Below are 6,507 nucleotides of genomic sequence, written 5' to 3'. Positions count from 1 at the left end.
CGGCCCCGGCGGGGCGCCAAGCGGCTGCTGCAATAGTTGAAGGAAGCGTTGGGAAAGAGGTTGAACGGGTCGGTTATGAGTAACGGCGCGGCAGCACACCGCAGGTGGAGGCAGCGGGGTGCGCGAGCGGTGTCTGCTGGAATAGATCCTTGTCATAGGTAGGAAAGAGGTTACCTTGATCTGGCTAGTGCAGGAGGCTAAGAAACCCGATAAAAAGGTATACATCTCCTTTTACATCAGAATTTAGCCCGGTTATTAGGAATAAGGACATTAGCATTTAAACAGTGTTTTAATTGTGAACTCACTTTTCTATTCAAATGTCAAAAAAAAAGTAACAGAAACCGCATATCCATCACCTTTTTTTCTGGCTTCAAACTTTGTTTATACACAAGTATCAACACTAAACTGTTGGTGCGCAAACAGAAGTGGAATGCATCTTGTGTGCAAGGCAAACAAATGAAAACCACTGCTCCTGGAAGTTAGTGAGCATTTAAACCCAGGACATTGGCAAAAGAGAACGGCCATCCTGTGTTGCCTGGGGAAAAGCAGCAAATGCATTTCTAGCGTGCGAGGCAGGCTCCTTCTAGTTGAAAGCAGGAAGCATTGACGCCGTTGTGAAAGCACCCATTTGTGATAATGGGCTCGATTCCGATTCCTCCGTGTTGAAATGATGCAGAGAACTGCTAAGGTGGCAGAGGAAACAGGGCACCTGTCCATCAGGAAGAGGCTGAACAGCTTGGCATACGAGTGCTTTCTGTAAATACTTGAGGAGTTAACACCAGGGAAAGAAAAGAACGCTTTAATTTGAAGGATAAAGCTGTGAAGAAACTTCTGCTAGTTTCTGGAAACAGCTTCTTAGCTATCAGCAGTAAAGGGTCTTCTAAGTCTTTTAAATGAGTGTAGTGAATTAAAAAAAAACAAACAAAGAAACAAACAGTTTTAGGATGTTATTTGGTAAGTTTAAGCCACTAATTGATATGATTGCCTCTGAGAGAAAGCAGCTTGACAAGCCAGAACATATCTATGTCCTATATATTATATACAAATTCTTTCATAGTTACTTTGCATAGTTATTTCAAGTGAGAAAGGTCTAGAGCCTGGCCACATGTATATGAATGGGTTAAACCATGCTGCTCAATCAAACTATCTGGTAAAAACATGATGCAATTCCTAAAAGTAATTTAGTCCACCCAAGTGTCAAAATTGCCATTGGATGAGTCAGGGCTAAATTTACCACCTCCAAATGCCTACCTTTCAATGCACAGCCGGTTCACTTCTCAAGCTTTCAAATGTATAGGCTGCTTATTTGTATGCAGCTGCCATGGTGCAGTCTCAAGATTCATGTCTCAAGCTTCGCTTCTTAGTTCCCATGCCCATAAAGTCAAACACTGTATGGAAAACTTCTTTACCACTCCACCAGCATATTCGAAGCACAGATTTACACCAGGCTTGTTATTCAAGTCCTGTTTCAGCTTCTGAATGGGAACTGCCAGGGTACATTGTGTGGTCAGCACATAGCAGCTCACCAGCACATTATTTGAGTCTATTGTGTTGAGATCTAGGAATTTTTGATAAAAAAAAATAATTATGAGCATCTGGTAGCAGAAAAGACCTCTGAAATGAGACGTTTGAAGCATTTGCTCAAAAGGGCATGTTTTTTTCCTTTCATTTTCATCTCTCACCCTGTGGAAGAAGAGCTCCCAGCTCCATCATTCCTTTCCTTTTCTTGACAGAGGAGGCCCCCAAGTCCACACGTGATAGTGTTGAACATGTGGATTCTGGAATGCCATGCTTTCCATATAAAAAAATCTTAATTTCTAGTAGCTACAGGTTCTTCTAATCCCAGCCTTCCTTCTCTGTTTCTATTTCAGGCTTTATGAAGAAAGTAATATCCCCATCATTCTTGCTGACTTTACTTGTATAGGTGATACCAATTCTAGAGAAAAGGGGGAAAACTTGTTGAGTTCATGCAGCCCAAAGCCTCTGACCAACTTCCCCAAGGGCAAATAATTCAAAATTCGGCTTCAAGATAGAAAGTCAAACAGCAAACTATGTTATGGATCAAGCAACACCCTCAGTTCAAAAGCAGGAGTCCTCCAAAACTAACACACGCATTTCTCTAAAGCTTTAAGTGCTCTTATGAGGGAGGAAGGGAAAGAACTTCAGCGCTATGTACCACCCTCTATTCGCATGAACAGCAATATAAACATTAAGGTAGGAATAGGGTGTCTTTAACAACATAGTTACTAATCAAACCGTTACAGGAAAGCAGTGTTGATAAACTGCTATCACCAAAGTAAGTGTAACCTCTCAGCTTCCTGTCACACACTCAACATTTCTTGATGTTGCAAAATATTTTTTTTTCCTTCTTTTTCCTGAATTTTGTTAATGGTAACATTATCATGAGGCATGTGGATGCCATCACTTGTAGAAAATCATACAACTGTTTAACTATTTAGCAATATTAGATGTCAGGATAAAATTGAAAAATGCAAATATCCTATATAAACTGCAGTGAAGCGTAGGCAAGCAAAATGAAGTAATGAAAACATTAAAATTAAGACTCCTTCCCATGCAGAAATTGTCAGAGAATCATATTTATTGACAACATGAGATTCCTAAAGTTCTGATCTTATGTTTCATCTGAAAGACAGTCCCTTCAGCAGCATGGTGTCGAAACTGATGGTCTTTTACCACATTGTACATTTCTCTGTCAGAAACTACGTGATTTCTGTCTAAATGGCCATTTTTAAATGGGAAGCCCAACTCTCTCTCAGCCTTATGCCACATGACAGATTCCTCAATGGGAATCCTGACTGCAGCCACAAACCAGATCCACTTGTGTGGCTGCTTGGCTGGTGATGCTCAACTCACAAAGCAGCATGCTTGAGCTGATGTTTGTCAGCTTCTCCATTAGACCATTACAGGATCAACAATCAGTATTTATAATATGGAAGATACTTCTCTTCTGTCTCTCCACTAAATGGCAGCAGATCAGTCTTGATTCAGGACTAAGGCAGCATTTGTAAATGTGCCAGCAAAAGAATGCTGTGGAGGACATGAAAATGCTTTATTAATGGTCAGCTTCAAAGTAGGAGACTAACTGGCTGTTAAGTCTTTAGTCTGGGAAACAGCTCTTATCTTTAATAACTGCTTGTTAAATCATGACAAATTGCAGGGTTTAACATTATATTGAGACACAGCTGATTTTATTTTAATTACATTAATCTATACAAATATAGGTAGGTGAACCTTAAGCAAGCACATGAAGATCAATGCAAGGATTAAGAGAAGCTATTTATAGCTCATGGAAGCACTGTTCATGTGTTCACATTGGCTTTGCCAAGCAGCAAGCCTTCACTGCATTACGGTGCCAGCTACGAAATGCCACCCTGCTACAAAACAACTCTTGTCATTCAATTTTTGTTGAACTAAGCTGATACATTCTTGAAAGTGTACTTCCTCTATTTGCAAGTGAGTTTTTAAGGCAAGAGAATTCAGTAACGAACAGTCCAGATAAAGATGGATTTAAAAGTGCATTAAAAGATAAATTAAAAGCTTAAAGTTTGGAACTTTTGTCCCAGGGGAGCAGCTTGGACCACACATAACTGCAATCCTCTAACACCTTTAAAACCAACCTGTTCTATTTCTGAACAAAACAGAAAAAAAAATCCTGTTAGTTGAGGATGTAAGATCTAACAAAGGATGCTGTATTATACATCACAGACTGTATGATGCACCAGAGGCAATAGAATATAGTCCATATTGTATGCACTGGGGGTCAGGAGGCCATGTGCTAATGATCTGCTGAGGATCTGGGGGGATTCTCCAGCAGCAATCACTGCACCAAAGAAGCAGGCAAAAAGGAATTAATGGGTGTCCATTCTACTTCTAAAATTGAGTATCAACAATCTGTAAGCACTTTACAAGACATAATTAAAAAAAAAAAAAAGTAATCCCTGCCCTTAGTGTTTCTCAGATCTGAGACTCTGAATTTGTTTTCTGTGCATGCATGGATCCCCTGCTCCAAAACCTGCAAGGTTACATTACCTGTAGACCCCACATCACAACAGCACAGATTAATGCAAACCAGAGGGAAAACAACAGTAACAGTAATAATCACAGTAACTAGCGCAAGGAAATATCATCATTATTATTATGCATTGTTATTGCAAATTAACACATTTGAGTAACTTTAATGCTCCTAGTAATTCAGTCACCAGAGTGGTAATACTGATGCCTGTCATTCACAGCAATGGCATAGATCAGATGTAGGAGATTTTAAGAATCTAATTGAACATGGAAAGGAAAAGATGTCATCAAGTGGCCCCAACCAGGAAGTTTAATCAGAAACAAACCTGTGATTTACAATGAATTATTCTCTTCCCTCCTGAAGCAGACAAACTGCTACAAGAACAATTGCTAATCACTGTAAAAATATGTGCCAGCTCAAAAACCCTGATCATAACAACAAACAGCTCCTCAGAACATACACAAAGCCGAGTTCATGTGGGGAAAAGAAGGAAAGGGAGGAGAATTTAAATAATTTCAGGAACAAATGATTGAAAACAATATGCTTTGTAACCCAAACCCTTTTGATGGCTCTCACAGAACTGGCTCCGTTTCACTGGCAGGCAAGACCAGGGCCCCTGGGGTAGCATTCCTGTGTCTCTGGGACATCCCCAGCATCACAAGTGTCTCAGAAATCCCTGCAGTTTCATCAGGACATTCTCTGCTTCTTCCCTGGTGTATGTAAACACTCTCTCTTCCTGCCAACAGGTAAAGGAACCTCAAAACTTGGAGAGTACTTCTTGCATGAATTTCCACAGAAAAAATGCACCAGGTCAGCATGAGCTTGCTCAGGCCATTATGCAGACCTTGAAAATGAGTTGCTCAAAAGTGTAGACACTCCCTGACCTTCTGTTTTGCTGGCTAGTGATCAGGACAACCTTCACAGATATATAATATAATACTGTTGAACTTTTGTCTGCAGCCCTTGATTTGTAGCCATTCTGTTACATGAGATCAAACAAAAAGTTCTTGGGCCAATTTGCACTGCTTACATTATATAAATATTTTTCTCTATATTAGCGTCTGCTGCATTTCCTAGACACAAACTGAGCATGCTGAGAAAGCAAACAACAGGATGGAATTTTAGTGACATTCATATGTAGCTCCTTTTGGGAAAAGCATTGTGTATTATTTCTGATCTGGACTGATGAATACAATCCCATGACATCACATTTAAAAATGGCTGCAATCCACCTACTGGTAATGCCAAAGAAAAAACGGATGACTTTTTTTAGGAAGGAAGCTGGCATGAAGATTAAAAGGTGAAATGAATATCCGAGGCTCATTGTCTACATGCAGAAAAGTCTAGTTTCAGAAGGAAATCTGTTACTTAATATTCTCTTAGTTCTCACTTCCAGAACTGTTTAAGTTAATGCATTTGGTTTTTAGCTGATCAGATCTTCCAGCATAATGGGCATCCAGGTCACATTTCTCCTTTTCTTCATATCCTCTATCCTTTCTTTTATCTTCTTTCCTGTTTTGTTTTGTTTTGTTTTTTTTCCTGTTTTGTTTTGTTTTGTTTTTTTTCTTTTTTTCCCACAGACTTTGATTTCATATTATTTTTATTTCTTTACCCTTATTGTCATAGGACAAGGGGTAATGGGTTCAAACTTAAACAGGGGAAGTTTAGACTGGATATAAGGAGGAAGTTCTTTACTGTAAGGGTGGTGAGACACCGGAAGGGGCTGCCCAGGGAAGCTGTGAATGTTCCATCCCTGGCGATGTTCAAGGCCAGGTTGGACAGAGCCTTGGGTGACATGGTTTAGTGTGAGATGTCCCTGCCCATGCAGAGGGGTTGGAACTAGATGACCTTATGGTCCTTTCCAACCCTAACTATTCTATGATTTTCTCCGTTTTCTTTCTCACCTCATCTCATAGGTCTTTCCCATTTTTTTCTGTCTTTTTCCTGTGATTTATTCCTCATCCCGGAAGGTGTCTTACATACTCTCTCTGCCCCAACCACCCTCCTTTCAGTTCTTTGGCATACCTTTCCTTCTTATTTTCTTAACTCTCTTCTGTCCTTGTTAACATCCTCTGCTACTGACATTTTACAGCCGTGGTTCTCTATGAGAATCATGGCTGTTGGCTCTCAGCTGAGAGACTAACCTGTGAGTGAATGCAGGTAGGTGAAAGCAGAAAGACAGCAATGCAGAAACTCTCATTAATACCCAGATCATCCCAGGGCCAAAATAAAAAATCCCCAGAAAGCTACTGATTTGTGTCCTTGGTGTCATCATTTCCCTCATGGTTTTTCAGATCTCCATCCCTAAACTGTCAGATGGAATCTGGGCTTCTCCCACCTTCCCTTCTTTGCCCACCTTGGGACAAGAAAAGTGCAAAGGTGATAACCTTCATTCTTCTAAGTCAGCAGTATGGTTTTATTTTTAAATATAGCCTCTGTGCACAGCTACTTGCTGCTTTCTGGCTGGTATACTA

This window comes from Pezoporus occidentalis, unplaced genomic scaffold, assembly GCF_034315485.1.
Source record: "Pezoporus occidentalis ecotype Australia unplaced genomic scaffold, CSIRO_AGI_Poc_V1 ctg11, whole genome shotgun sequence".
NCBI classification, from domain to species: domain Eukaryota; kingdom Metazoa; phylum Chordata; class Aves; order Psittaciformes; family Psittacidae; genus Pezoporus; species Pezoporus occidentalis.
Note: the sequence above shows the minus strand (reverse complement) of the source record.